The sequence below is a fragment of the Delphinus delphis genome, chromosome 16 (assembly GCF_949987515.2).
Source record: "Delphinus delphis chromosome 16, mDelDel1.2, whole genome shotgun sequence".
Lineage (NCBI taxonomy): Eukaryota > Metazoa > Chordata > Mammalia > Artiodactyla > Delphinidae > Delphinus > Delphinus delphis.
This window is the reverse complement of record NC_082698.1, coordinates 19,487,061-19,502,853: the sequence shown is the minus strand read 5'-3', so window position 1 is coordinate 19,502,853 and position 15,793 is coordinate 19,487,061. Positions and strand designations below refer to the sequence as shown.

The following is a 15,793-nucleotide window of genomic DNA, read 5'->3' as shown; positions in this document are numbered from 1 at the left end:
ATGAGACAGAAGTGCTGTAGGGATACAGAGAAGGGAGAGTTCACGTCCCACTCAGGTGGGGTCCTGAGTGATTTGCCATGTGTGCTGCATGAGTTGCTCTTTGAAGAGACTTTGGAGATTGGATAGGGTTTCAACAGGTGGCAGTGGGGGTGAGGGGAGGGGCCAAAGAGGATTGCTGAGAAAAGCCACGGAACAGGGGAAAACAGAGTGTGCTCAGTGAATCTCAGGTAATACAGGAAAAATACCTAATATCAAAATATTCTTACTAGTTACCTCTGTGTGGTGGAATTGATTTTTATTTATTTATTTTTGTACCTTTTGGAATACTCTAAAATCTCTATCATAAGCATGGATGATTTTCATGTTCAAGAAAAAAAATCGTTTTAAAATTCAGCATCAATAACAAAATCAGCAAAAAGACAGATCCTTTGAGGCTACAGGTAAGGAAGTGAGAATTTTTAAAATTCCAGGAAGGTGGCAATGGAGAAGGGGGCTGGTGTCCTACTGGGACCCCAACTTCAGCACTACTGACATTTCGGGCTGGATCACTCTCTGTCCTGTGCTGGTGGCATCCTGGACTCTACCCGCTAGATGCTCCCTGCCTTTCCTCCTGCCCCAGATGTAACAACCAAAAATGTCTCCAGACATTTGCCAAATATCCCCAAGGGGCAAAATGGCCCTGGGTGAGAGCCCTCACTTTAAGCCCTGGAATCCTGAACGTGAAAGACAAGTCATCCTTCCATAGTTCCCCACAGGAACAGGGAGTGGGATCTCCTTCACTGTGTCTTTCTCTCCTGAAATGCTTCCTTCTTTCATCAGTCCCACCCCAGACCAGGAGGCAGAAAGCCTGAACTGAGGTCTCAAGTCTTAACACCACCTGGCTACACGACCTTGGGTGAGTTGAGTGGCCACTCTGTGCCTCAGTTTGCTTATCTGTGAAATGGGTACGCTAGATGAGCTCTAAGATTCCAGGAGCCCCTGTGTCAATGCCCCTCCCCTTTATTTTGTAAGTGAAGAAAATGACATTTGGAAATGTCGTATTGCTCAAGGTCACACACCTAACCACTGGCAAGGCCGTTACTAAAACGCAGCTCCCCTGATTTCTGCATGTGCCCCCTTCCTCCTCATACTCTTCCTTCCGTGCCCTCCGTGGATTAGAAGCATTGCTTCCTTGCGCCAAAGATAAGAAAAATGGAGAGTGACTGGGCCAGCTCACGTACGTGTGCCGTTAAGTGAGCAAGGCCACAGAGAAACCTGCACTCCTCAGTGCCAGTGACGTGACTTTCCGAATGAGCCAATGCTGCTTGCAGAAACACAGGGCTAATTGGCTCTTTCGAGGCAGCGGAGAATCTCGGGGTGATGCATTGTGCGCTATTCAATGGCGGGTTGCTGTGACAGGGGGCTGCAAATGCCACTCTGGGGATGTGTTAATGAAGGCTCAGCATGCACAACACAAGAGGCAATTATTCTGCTCGCCCTGGCACTGGCTCCTCCTGGAAGGAGAGCTGCCGACAGGGTTGGAAGGAGCTCAGTGGAAAGTTCACCGAGAAAGCCAGATGGAGAAAGAACAGGACTTGCTGTCTGGACCAGCCATCGCCAAACAGATGGTGCACTTGTCCATCTGTGCTGCCCTTCTCCTGGAGGACATGAGGAGGAGGTGGCTCGGTGGGAGAAGAAAGGAGACTCAGCTGGTGGAGGGAAAGAGATCTGGGCTGCTTCCGGCCGCCTAGAAGCCTCCATCTCTGATAATAACCCTACAGCCTCTGGAGCTGCCTTCCCTCCTGGCCTGGAGATGCCATCCAGATGCCATCACATGGCCAAGCAGGTGAGTCAAGAGAGGAGGGAGCAAAGGCAAATCAGTCTGCAGACGGGCTGCATGGCGTTCACCTGCGGGGCAGACCCAGCTTCTTTCTCCCAGGCTCATGCAGGGGAAGGCTGTCCAGCAAAGAGGCTCTTCAAGGTGCTGGGAAGGGGAGTTTGTCACCTTCCTCTCCTGCTTGGGACCAGCCCTATTAGTGGAATTGTCCTGGCAAATGTGGTCCCCACCCCACACGGGTTGAGTCAGTTTAAAAATAACATTGAGGGCAGTCGTGAAGGCCAGTCGAGTTGTCAGGGCTCAGGGTAAGTGGGTCCCACACATTTCCCAGGGCGATTTTGGGGACAGGGGCAGGTTTTGGAGTCTGAGGAGGGGCAGATGAGTCCCACGTCTTAGCAACATCCTCCCCCTACCCTACCTGCTGGCATTTCCAGGACGGGAGGGATCGTTCTGCTCCACCGTGTCCCAAAGACCACCTGCTGCTGCCTCAGTGAGTCAGGAAGCCCTGCCTGGCTTGTCGTGTGTCACTTGGCATCATTCACATGCCTCGCTTCTCTATTTCTAAGTGTGCTTCGGAAGATGGCTACAGCACGTAACACTGCCACCCAGGAAATTACCAGCCCAAACTCGAGGGAAGCATCATCCCAGGCTAGTGAGCTGGTTGGAAGAGCAGTGCAGAGAGTGCGGGCAGGTCAACATGAGGTTTGCAGAAAGGGTCAGAAAGGAGCCTTCTGGGGGCAGCAGCTTCTCAATGATGGAGGGATTAGGGAAGTTGGAAGCTGAGGTGTCCTCGGGATAAGTGAGCCACCGTCCTGGCAAGAACTTGGGCTGAAATAATAGAAACACCAGCCCAGCCCTCCTGAGGACTCTCCTGTGGGCCTGGACAGCTCAGGCCTGGGGCTGGAAAGCTAACTGGTTAGGCTGTAACTAACAGGCAGAGGGAGAGGACAGCCAGCAGGGCCTGGGGGAGGCTCTGAAGGACGCCCTTGCTCACTGAAGCAACTCCAAACACCTTAGTGCCTCATGCACTGCCACTCGGGGCCCCCTTACCTCGGGGCCTCCACTAAGTGGGCAGGCAGCACAGTGCCAGGGGGTTCACACTGCGCGCATCAGAACCATCTGGAGAGATTGTCAAAATCACAGCTTCCGGGCCCCATTTATTCCCTGAGATTCTGATCCCACAAACCAGGACAGGACCCAAGACTCTGCCTTTTTATCAGGCAACCTGGGAAATCCCCAGGCAGGTGGTTTCTAGACTCCACTGTGAGAACTCTGGGTTCAGGGCTTAAGAGCTCAGGTTCTGAAGCCAGACCAGAGCTCAAATCCCAGCTCTGCCACTCACCAGCTATAAGACCTCTGAGCCTCAGTGTCACCACCTATAGAGAAGGAAGGCCTGGAATGATGACAACACCGTCCTCGTGCAGTGAGGATTAAATGAGGTGATTGGTGTAAAGGCCCAACAGACGCCTGGAAGGCAGTGAGCACGCGTTAGCTCCTATTGCAGGTGACTCCCAGCTCTTCTCTGCTTCTCTCCCCACCATACACACAGGTGCTCAAGACACAATGACAGACGTTTGTGACTCTGACTCAAAGCCGTCCTGTTCTTTAGGGGAAATGATGCCAGGGCTTTGGAGGGTGACCTCTCCCCTGTTTGGAAAGCTAAGCCTCTTTGCCATCCCTGAGGGTGGACCCCATTTTTCTACTCCAAAGATGAATTAAAATCTTAGGTTTGGCCATTTCCGTGTGGAGCAAAGAGATAAAAGACTCTCTCCTAGCGCCTCCACCCAGCCAGAGCTGTGCTGGAAAAGCCTCTCTGACAGCTTGATGTCTTTTTTGGCTTCAAAAAGAAAACAGAAGTCAGCTTGTGAATAGTACCACCACTGCACTTGGAACCCAAGGGAGTGGGCAGGGCCAGACTGAGCAGACGCTGGTGCAGGAGCCCTGGGAGGAGGCTGAGGCTCTCCACATGGAGACTGTTGGCAGCTGAGCCCTCTCCAAGCCCTGGCCTTTAGGGCTGGGCTGCCTTCAGATGGATGTGCCCGCACCCCAGGCCACAGCCCAGGCCTCCTCTGCTGGGCTCCCTCCTCTCTGGCTGCTCCTTGCCTCCTGCCTCAAGAGCCCATGTTCTGGGCTCTTCTTTCCCTCTTAGGCCACTCACTCTTTGATAACCATGAACCTGGATCCAGAGGCAGCAGCTTGTGCACACCCCAGGGCTCCTTGGTCTTCCCCAGGGGCCAGGCCTGGCAGAGCTCAGCAGACCGAGGGCTCCGAAGCTGGTAGCCCTAGAAGTGGACCATTCCCTCAAGGATCAAGACATCAGGAGAGGCCACTGGACAGGGCAGGGGTCAAAGCAACCCAGGAAGGGATATCTGCTTACGAAGCTGCTCAGAATTACTATTTGGAAGCCAGACCTGCCAAGTTTTCTCAAAAGCCTCCCTCACCTTTCTCCCAGGGGTTTATCCAGTCGAGTCTGAACTGTAAGACCTGGACATAGTTACAGAAGTTGACGAGCCTGCAGCTTAAAAGCAGCCATCCCATCTGATGCCTGAAATTGTACCATTGGAGCTCTTCACCTCTCATAGGCTTTGGACACCATCTACCTCCACATGATAACACTGTAAACCCTTACTAGGGGGTGTGATGACACCTGTATGCCTTGCATACAATAAGCACTTTATAGCTGATAGATAATAGCAGAAGCAGTGAGTGGCAGTTATCATCGTTTTAACGCTTAATATCACCCAACTTCCAGTTCTTTGCAAAGGGTATTTTTGAAAAGAGGCAAAAGAAGAGAGCACTGGGCGTCTGCAAGAGAGAAGGAAAGGGCTCCTTAAAGTCTGCCGCAGAGCCTGCTAAACTGCGTGGCCTCAGACAAGCCAGCCAAACACTCTGTGCCTCAGTTTGAAGATAAAACAAGGTCAGAGCTTTCTACGGGGTTTGGAGCCATATTTACCCTATATATACAGAACGGCAAGGGGGTCTGATGCATAACAACTTCTGTTGGTTGTCAGCACCCCGATTCTGCCATTGTCTCCACAGCCTATGGACACCAAGGAATGCTGTGCATGAACACTAACTGATCTCCAGCTACACACGGCGGGCAGGGAGGCTCTGTCCAGATTCTATGTCCCGCTAGCTTACAAGTCCCACCTCCTGCCAATGGCTGACGTCACACTCCACCTGCTGAGCTGGAAGAGAAACCGCAGAGGGAGGCATCTCACGGGCAGTGAGGTGGGTGGTTAAGAGCACAGGCTCTGGGGTCAGGTTTCAACTCCACCACTTACCAGTGGTGCGACCTTGGGCAAGTTCCTTACCATCTCTGAACCTCAGTTTCCTCCTCTGTAAAATGGGGACCCAAGCTGGGCTGGGGTGGAATTCACCCAGAGCCTGCCTGGAAAGCGCTTAGCTCAGACCTGACATGGTGGGAGGAAAAACCTTAATGTTTGTTGCCGCCCCATCTGCCTCCTCTCTCCTGTCTCCAGTTTCACGTTTTATTTATTCCTTTATGGGAAGAGAGAGGAGACCACTTCTAAAAGACATTCAGGAAAAGAGACTCGATTTCTCAGCGTTTCATGGAGCACACTGAGAGGCTCCTGGGAGCAGGAAGCAATGAGGGTGTCTCTCCTTCAAAGGCTGTCCTTGGTGACCTCTTTTCTTGTCCCCGAGGGAGGACCCTAGGGTAGTGGCATGACGCCTGTGTCATCACTGGTCCTGCAGAGCTGAGTATTCTTCCCGACCCTGGGCTGACTCACATCCACAGGCAGGAGCTGTGCCCCGGAGACAGCTGCCCTTTCAGAGAAAAGCCCCTCCTGGTGTGGGGAAAGGGGAAATAGAAACTCACTGACCTTTACTTAGAAACTCCCTGTCTACTGTGTCATTAGTTATTTCATGTCTCTCTCCCCTCTGGGCTCCTGAGGCCCCCCTTGCTCACCCTCTTAGTGCTCAGGACAGTGGCTACTCCAGTCAGTGTATGTTGAAAAAAGTAAATGGACTGATGGATCAATAAATGAATGCGTGGAGGGAGAATTATGGTGCCACCCTTGCCCTGAGCAACTCACAGCCCAGCTGAGAGGTTGAGATACACCCAAAACAGTTTGCAAGTGCAGAAAACAATCTTTGCTTAAACATCACATTGAAGGTGCAATTTGTAGAGTCCAGTGCTCTGGGGAGGCCAGTGAGAATGAGCCTCACAGACCTCCAGCTATGGAAAGTGTACTTAGCTGGGGGCTCCAGCTGCTGTGTTCTGAAATGCATCACTGCTGAGGCCGCACTTCCTGCAGGCTGCACTCAGCCAGAGACAGGGCGGCAGGGGTGCAGCACAGGCCGTTCCTGGGAGACGATGGACTTCTGTGACTGCTGGCTTTGGCCAAGGACACCCAACAGCCTTGCCAGGTTTTCCTTAAATAGTCAGGGTTGCTTTCACCCAACCTCCCTTCCCTTTATCCTTCACTCGGAGTAAGACTTGCATTGAGGTTGGACTGACTTCTTACCGAACAAAAGAAAGAGCAGACTCCTCTCTCCTCCGCAGCACCAGAATGCCTTGTGCTGCCTGTGTTCTAGAAGCCATTACACTTTACTGCTACAGAAATAGTTACTCATTTATGTCTGCTGTTTGCTTCTTGGAGGAGGTCTTATTTTGGAGACCCCCAAAATCCGGTTAATAGTGTCCAAAGAAGAAATTAATGGAATGAACACACCCATGGCTGAGGGACAAGCTGGTCATGAGGATATGGCTCAGTTAGTTATCACAACTGAGAGGTGGCTCCTGGTGAAGGGTGGGGATAAGCATGTGCAGTTTGTACAACACTCAGAGAAAGATCTGGCTGCATCCTGGCACCATGGTCAGCTCCTTTCCTTCCAGCTACGTTCTGTGGTCTCACAAGGAACTTCTATCTGAGGCTATCTCATAGGTTTCAAAGTCCTGCCACACACATGATTTTGTGGGAGCCACTCAACTCTGTGGCATGGAGAGCTTAGCTATTATTCCCAATTTTACAGCCTGTAGTTTTAGGCTGCCCTCATCCAGCACTTCTGCTGGTGACAGCGCCTTGATTTTGCTTTGAGGAATATCCCCTCTCCATTGGATTGTCTTGTGGGACTGTCCACCAAAGTGCCCCACCCTTTCCTGGCCAATGGATGTTCACATGATTTGATAAGGCCACTCAGACACTCTTCCTAAAATTTGACTCTTGCATGAAGAGATACCGTAATTAAAAACAGTTGGGGCTTATGCTATGATCCAGCAATTCCACTGCCCTCTTGTGTCTGATCCCTGGAGATCAGACAGGGGTCTTCCTGTCCCTTCAACCAGTAGAACCTAGTTTCTGAAGATTCTCTATGCTAAGAAGTAGGAAAGGGGTGGGCCCCAGGGAGGAAACCCCCCAGTCCCATAGAGGGACAGTCAGGAGACTATCGTTCTCAGCTAGAGACCCCAATCATGGCAGGGTCACCTAGGCTGTCTGTACCCCGATGTCTTGGTCATTCCACATTTACTAATCTCTTGCCAAGAACAGCAAGATGAGCAGAACATGGTTCCACCCTCCAGGAGTTCTGCAGGGATGTCCCTGGTGCCCGTCCCCCCCACCACCACCCCCCTGGGCTGCTTTCAGCCACAGGTGCATTGGACAGTACCTGGCAAGCCCAACAGCATCACAGCTTGCCTCCCTACTGCCTGCCCCAGGGCTCTCTCCCACCTGCGGGCACCTGCTGGGTCTGCAAGACAGGGTAGGCTGGCAATGAGCAGAAGTTCACTCCCCCAGAGCAACTAACCACCAGTGGAGGATGGAGCCAGTGGGTAAATGCAGGGCCTCCTTCCCCGGGATGGACAGTTCTGGCTGGCCTTCTGAAGACATCTCAGGTGGTTCCAGGGAGCTGAGCCCCCAGTTCCCACAGAGGACCACCTTGATCACACACCCCCTCCTTCCCATGCCCCTTTCCCCATCCCTTACCCCCAGGATCACCTTCGGCTAAATTACCTGCACCCAAGTCCTTACTTAGGCTCGATTTGGGTGGAAACTAAGGTAGGCGCCTCATGTGTTATCCAGGTGATGGATCCTGAAATCAAGATGGAAGTAGGGAGCGGGGAAGCGCGAGGAGGAAGCCCCAGCCACCTGGGGACAGGAAATGTCACCCAGTGGTGGTGACATTTGGTTTGAGGGTTGAAGGATGAGAAAGAGTTGGTCCCCAGACACTGGCTAGAACGCTTTATTCCAGACAGGGGGGCAGCCCACGCAGAGGCCCAGAAGCGAGAGGGAACATGAGACACCTTGGAAAATTTCAACCCGCTGGAGTCCAGGGTGCCAGTGGCGGGGGGGGGGGGGCGGAACCAGGGGGTGTCCAGCACAGAGTGGGGGGAGGGTCCACCGTGGTAATGGACGAGAAGCGCCCATGTAACGACCACAGGTACGTGAGGGCCTACAGCCAGGTCTTTCCAGTCCACTGGGGCCCCCAGAGCTGGCAGGAGAGGCCAGTGGACTGGGGCTGGCAGCTGGCTGTACGCTGGATCCTGTAGCCGGGACACAGGGCAGCCTCCCTGACTTCCAGCAGCGAAGAGGAGGGTGGAGAAGGGCACGACTTGAACGCCGGGGCAGCTTCACTCTGCAAAGCTCTTGTGGGCAATCACCCCGAGGCCCTTTCCCAGCAACGCCCTCCAGCAGCTCAGGCCTCTTCCTTCATCCCCTCCCCAGCCAGATGGGCCCAGATGGCCAGCCTCCCACCCCTGCCACCTGCCAACTCACCACTACAGAAGGCTCCTTGGAAGGTACCCCCTCCCTTAAAAGGAACAGCCTCCAGTGCTCTTCTTCCTCAAAGGATATCTGACCTGATGCCTGATGCTTAGCCCTGTTTCGTGACGTTTGTTTGGTTTTTAAGATAGCACAGAGGGGCCTAGTAGGGTTTTAAATTGCCTTTTTGTATTCTTATAAGAAACTGCTTAAAAGATGCTCAACATCTGATGACTATCAGGAAAATGCAAATTAAAACCACAATGAGGCATCACCTCACACCTGTCAGAATGGCCGTCATCAAAAAGAACACAAATAACAAATGATGGCGAGGATGTGGAGAAAAGGGAACCCTCCTACAATGTTGGCGGAAGTGTAAACTGGTGCGGCCACCGTAGAAAAAAAGTATGGAGGTTTCTCAGGAAACTAAAAATAGAACTACCATATGACCCAGCAATTCCACCCCTGGTTACCTATCTGAAAAAAACAAGAACACTAATTTGAAAAGATACATGCACTTCTGTGTTCATAGTAACCTTATTTACAATTGCCAAGATATGGAAGCAAACTGAATGGCCATCAACAGATGTGGCACGTATATACAATGGAATACTACTCAGCCATAAAAAGAACGAAATTTTGCCATTTGCAGAGACATGGACAGACTTGGAGGACATTATGCTAAAAGAAATAAGTCAGACAGAGAAAGACAAATATTGTATGATATCACTTCCATGTGGAATCTAAAAAATACTACAAACTAGTGAATATAACAAAAAAAGAAGCAGACTCACGGATACAGAGAACAAACTAGTAGTTACTGGTGGGGGGGGCAATACAAGGATAGAGCAGTAAGAAGTACAAACTATTAGGTATAAAATAATCTACAAGGAGGGAATTTCCTGGCAGTCCAGGGGTTAGGACTCTGAGCTTCCACTGCAGGGGGGATGGGTTCGATCCCTGGTCGGGGAACTAAGATCCTGCATGCTTCGAGGCATGGCCCAAAGAAAAAATCTGTAAGGATATATTGTAAACAGGGAATATAGCCAATATTTTGTAATAACTATAAATGGAGTACAACCTTTAAAAATTGTGAATCACTATATTGTATACCTGTAACTTATGTAATATTGTACAGCAACTATACTTCAATTTAAACAAACAAACAAACTGCTTTATGGGGGCTTGCTATCTGGAGACGTCACCTGGCTTGATCTTTCACGGACAGATAGGGATCAGCCACGGAGCTCAGGAAGGACGGAGGGAGCTGCAGGCCTCTGCTTCCCACCCACACCAACCCAGAGCTGGGACACAGGGTCTACCATTGTGGGGAGTCCTCATGTAGGTCCGCCCCCAGCTTCCGTGGGAGCTGGTGTTTCCTCTGCTCTAGACCCTACAGGCTGCCTGTGGCCCAAGGGCCCCAGCCTGACAGATCTGCACACGGACAGCCTCTCCCTGGAGCGAGAGCACAGACGATCGCCCCAGCACAGCAGCTATAACTTCCATTTAGCATTTAGTCTAGGCCAGGCCCTGTACTAAGCACTTTACGTGTGTTAGATCATTTCATCCTTATGCTACTTATTATCCTCCTTTTGCAAATCAGGAAATTGAGGCACAGAGAGGTTAAGTAGGGAGCTCAAGATCACACAGCTAGCAAGTGGTGGAAAGGAGTCCTTAGGTCCTGTGAACCCAGGACAGCAAGTTGGATGTTCCCATAACTGGTGGTTCTACAGCCTGTGTGGAGGGAAGGAGCGGGGGAGGGAAGGAGGAGACACACATGTGAGTGAAGGTGGGTGAGGGAAGAGGGATGTAAGCAAAGTAGTCAAACGATAATGCTAGGGGCATTCACTGAGCACTTAGTGGGTCCTGGGCCAGGTGCTTTACCTGTACTTTCTCACCAACACCTTGATAAGGTAGGTACCACTGATGCCATCATTAGGAAAGATCTCCCTCCCTCCCTCCCTTCTTTTCTTCCCTCAGTTCTCACAGGGAAGTTGCCCCCAAACTGTGGTCCAGATGCCCAACAAGAGTGGCCCTGCTCTGGTCTGAGTCCACTATAAAGAGACTTCCCGCTGGCTGTGCTCCTGGGAGGCCTCAGGTGCCCGAGGCCCAGGCACACGTGCCAAGCACCTCCCTCATCCATCTGTACTCTCTCCTTTCTCTGGACCAGCTGCCCTCCCAGCCCCACAGCTGCTGGTGACTTCCCCAGTTCCTCCCAGGCAAGCCCTCAAGCCTGTGCACTGCTCACCCAGCACCCCCATAAGCTCCTACCCCACCTGCCCGGCCTGCCCACCAGTCAGGGGAAGGCACACACCCCTCTCTTCATCAGACTGGCCGCACAGACTTGAGAGCGAGCGGGAGGTTAGTTACCGAGTTGCTGCTCAGCCTTGCATCTAGCACGTGTCCCTGGGGGGCATGCTCTGTTCAGGCTTCGTTCAAGGTCTTGGCCGATGGACTGGAGAGACCCTACTGCTCCAGCAACACCATGACCCCCACCCCTGCCCTCCTCCCCAGGGCTTAGCATCCAGTGTCCATCCAGGAAGTTTGTCCTTCCTTTCCAGGCAAACTGGCCTTGGCCAGGGAGCATCCCGGAGTGTGATTTCCGTCCAGCTTTGTCCCATGACTGCTGAGCCATGGAAACGCTACCCTCTGCTCCCCTCCAGCCCCCTTCTGTCCCTTCCTCCCTCTCTCCTCTGTCCCTCCCACTCTCTGGAAGGGAGGAGAAGGCCTGTCACCAGGTCCCACAGTTGATTAATAGCCCAGCTTTCACTGATAATTCCACCCCTGAGAGCTGCAGCTCAAAGCTTTGAGTAAACATAGTGATTTTCCTTAAATAAACATCCTCCCCACAAAGCAAAGTTGGTGACCAGGCCAGCCGACCCTGCAACTGTTTTCACCTCCTGGTTCCCTCAGCTCTCCCCCACTCGCCATCACTCACGAGTGGGAACGGTTTGGGGATTGATTCCCAATAGGCCCCCAGCTCTCACTCTGCTTCAGCTACAGCCTTCTAGATCCTCTTTTCCACCCAAGGAAGCGCCCCTTCCCCAAGACCACACCCCTACCTGCCACCTGCAATTCCTAGCTGTTAGTTCTATAGGCGGCTATCACCTGTCCCTGCTACCACTGACCCTTTAAATGGCTCCAGCCACCAAACCCGACAAGGGGCAAAGGAACACAGACCAGCCTGCCGCTCCATGTGCTTCCATTTCCATCCGCTCTTCCTGGCTGTCCTCTTAGATCTCTTGGATTTGGGAGGCCAAACATTCCTGCTTCTCGTCTCCCACCCTCCGTTCCATCCCCACCTTGTCTCTAGCATGTGTCTGGACCCACTTTCTCACAAACCTAGAAACACCAGGAAGGATGGGGATGACATTTTCTGTAGCCTGGAGGAATGGGGCTCAGAGTCAGAAATTAATTCTACTTCTAAAAAAAAGACTTCTGAGTTAGTGCACCGAGGTTTATACCCATAATGACTAGAAGACTTGAAGTTAGCAGAGTATTCCACTTTATTTACTGTCTTCTTGCTGGGCCTTTGCACGTGCTGTTCCCTCTGCCTAGAAACAGTCCTTAATTCCCACTCAGTCTGTTTGATGAATCCCATTGGTCCTTTAAAACCAGGCTCAGATGGTGCCTTCTCTCTTGGAAACCTCCCCACAGAGGTTTAACTACCCATACCCTGCTTCCCTTTCTGTGTGTTGCTTACATCCATACTGTTGTATATTTCTCTTTATTTCTTTTTATTGAGATATAATTCACACACAAGGACGGTCACTCTTTTGAAATGTACAATTCAGTGCTTTTAGCACATTTACAAAACTGTGCAACCATCACTGCGAAGTCCAGAATATTTTCATTACCCCACGATAAACCCCACACCCACTAGCAGTCACTTCCCTTTCTCTTCTCTCCCCAGTCCCTGGCAACCATTAATCTACTTTCTCTCCTATGGAGTTGCCTATTCTGGACATTTCATATACGTAAATGGAATCAGACAATATGTGGCCTTTTGTGTCTAGCTTATTTCACTTAGCATAATGTTTTCAAGGATCATCCATGTTGTAGCATATATCCAGTACTTTTTTTTTAAGATGACAATATATTTTATCATTTGATCAAGCTATTTTTCAAAATAAGATAGTTATTACACAATAGAAAAACAATAGCTTCTTATTCAAACTGAATTACTCTAGATTTATTTAGCAAGTCATAGGTATATACTAAACAAATTGAGGATCAAGTTTAAATAAATTTTATATCCGTCTCACACTTTTTAATCCATTCTTACTGAGATGATTCAATCAGTTTCTATATAGTTTTTTTCACTGTATGTAAAGATTGGCAGAATTACAAATAAGCATTACAGTTTTAATTCACAGAAAATATTTACAATCTGAAAAGACCAGAATCTGTTTTGAATATGTGCTCTTGTTTTTGTAAATATTAGTTCACCATCACATTTTCCCATGTGTTTCTGTACCCACCTTTTCTTGGAACTTAAGGGCAGGAAATGATAGAGGAAGGCAGGACAAGAACACTTCAAAGACTTTTTTTTAAAAGATTGCATTTCCTAGGACTAATAAAATGGATGACTTCCACTGTACCTCTTTGGTCATAAGAGGAATAGGAGGAATAATAAATTCTCAGCATACTTATCTAGTTCACTTGACATCATCAGAATGAAGGGTTTATGTGAAAGATTCAGTTAAAAAAATAAAATGTCATCTTCCTAGATAATCCTCTAATATTCCTAGCGCTCTCACTTATTTATCTTTGTGGGTTATTGTTTCTTTTAAATCAACTGGAAGTATATAAAAAAGAATACAATGGAAAGATGATATGTGTTAAAAAAAATAGAAATTGGATAAACAGGAATTCCCTGGTGGTTCTGTGGTTAGGACTCCATGCTTCCAGTACAGGGGGCACGAGTTCGATCCCTGGTCAGGGAACTAGGATCCCGCATGCCATGTGGCACAGCCAAAAAGAAACAAAAAGAGAAATTAGATAAACAGATATTGTAAGTATTAAACCCCATTTTTATGGAGAAAAAGAGAATACATTTTCAATTTAAAGTCTTAGGGTCTGTTTCTTTTCAGAAATTTCCCTTACTCATAATGTTCACTTCATGCTTTTATAATTTTCATTTTTAAGAAATGAATTGCTTTACATTCCCCCACACAGAAAAAAATGAAAACTTACTTCACTGAAATGCTTCACTATTACCAGTTGAACGCACTCCATTCATTTTTATGGCTAAATAATATTCCATTGTGTGGACATACCATATATTACTTACTCATTCATCATTTGATCAACATTTGGGTTGTTTTCACTTTGGGGTTATTCTGGATAATGCTGCTAAGAACATTTGTGTACAAGTTTTTGTGTGAACATATGTTTTCAGTTCTTTTGGGTATATACCTAGGAGTGGAATTGCTGGATCATATAGTAATTCTATGTTTAACATTTTGAGGAACTGCCAAACTATTCCAAACTGGCCGCACCATTTTGCATTCCCACCAGCAGTGTATGAGGGTTCTAATTTCTCCACACCCTTCCAGCACTTGTTATTATCTGCCTTTTAGATTATAGTCATCCTACTAGGTATGAAGTAGTACTCCATTGTGGTTTTGATTTGCATTTCTCTAATGACTAATGGTGTTGAGCATCTTTTTCTGTGCTTATAGGCCATTTGCACATCTTCTGTGGAGAAATGTCTATTCAAGTCCTTTGCCCATTTTTTAGTTGAGTTATACGTCTTTTTATTTTTGAGCTGTATGTGTACACATTTCTACCAGTGCATTTACTATGCTGTTCTGTAATTTTATTTTTTACATGTCTGAGTTCCCTACTAGACTGTGGCCAAATGCGGGCAGGGCCTGGGTCTGATTCAAATGCATGCCCTCCTCATGGGCACAGTGCAGGGCGTATGTGATGAGCTCTCGGTAAGTGCTTCAGGACTGGTGACCCAAGCTCTTCAGGAAGTTGTCGTGGTCTCCACCAAGGTTCTTCCTTCTCAAAGTACTTACCCTTCTCGACGGAGGCCCGTGGTGGCTCTGGGGTCCTTTCTTGGAAAGTGAGGTGGAGCTCAGTGGTCTGAGTTCTGGGATACACTGCAACACTGCATAGGGAAGGGCCCCACCCAACACTTAGCCTTCTCTGCCCGCTCTCTTTGGTAGAGGTGATGGGGAGAAGAAATGGTTGCTTTTGAGACAGGGTTAATGCAGCTCAGGTCGAATTTTAAATAAAGGAAGGAAATCTCCACCTCTGTTTGTGACACATAGATCCCAAGATACATTGGTCTTGAGGGCACATCTCAAGTCCCTTCTTCATGGACTTGATGTGAGCAGGAAATGAAGCAATGGCTATTAGGACAGTACCCGGCACAGACGTAGGCCCCCAGCCATGGTAGATGCTGCTGTTAGGATGACTAGAGCTTTGGGTATTGTACAGGGAACTGATGTACTCCTTTTCCTTGCCTGCTTGGCTCCATTTTATTTGGGATCAACAGCTGAAGGACAAGTAACTGAAACAGGAGTAAAATAGATGCTTAATCAGCACCTTTACATGTCAGGGGCTAGTGGGAGGGCACAGGAGTCTAAGAGAAGATACGGCTCTCAGGGAGTTGACCACAGAGTGGAGAAGTCAAGACAGAGCCCCAGGGAACCAGGAGACGAGAGGGTCCACTGGACCTGAATGACTACAGTCTTGGCCACTCAGGCACTTGAGCCTCTTGCCACACGTCGGGGACTGGGATTGATTCCGTGTAGTTCTGGGGGCAGAGCTGGTATCAGGAAACGAATGTTTCTCCCAGCTCTAGATCCTGTGCGACTCCCATGTGATAACAAGTGAGCCTCTTTCAGGTTTATCTCAGAAGCTGCCGGAGTGTGACAGGAAAGGCATTGACCTTGGAGGCCGCTGGACCGGGGTGTGACTGCCATCTGCACTGCCTGCTGCCCAGGCCCCTGGGCGGGTCATGTGGCGTCTCGGCACCTCAGCTTCTTCACCTGTATTGAACACACAGAGGAGCCTTTTCAAAGTGGGTAATGGTCACTCTAACTTTAAAAAAGAAAGTATCTAAGACAGGAGGATAAGGGTTCTGGGAGTTCCCTGAGGGATCAGAGCCAGGCAGAGCCTGGGCTGGGCTGAGTGTTGAAGGCCCAGTGGGTCTGGTCGGGTGACCAGGGGTGGGGACTGTATCAGGGCAGGGGGTCCAGGGCGCCCTGTCGAGAAGTCATCCTCCAGTGGGTGGAGTTGA

At 49.6% G+C, this 15,793-nt stretch overlaps 1 long non-coding RNA gene across 1 annotated transcript; it reads left to right on the top strand.

The window, feature by feature from the left end:
* The first annotated feature begins 1,518 nt into the window (after positions 1-1,518).
* LOC132439295 (uncharacterized) lies at positions 1,519-15,573 on the top strand. The gene is made up of 3 exons (XR_009522337.1): positions 1,519-1,825; positions 4,856-5,047; positions 15,399-15,573. It is a non-coding gene; the product is annotated as an uncharacterized lncRNA (long non-coding RNA).
* Positions 15,574-15,793: the final 220 nt, after the last annotated feature.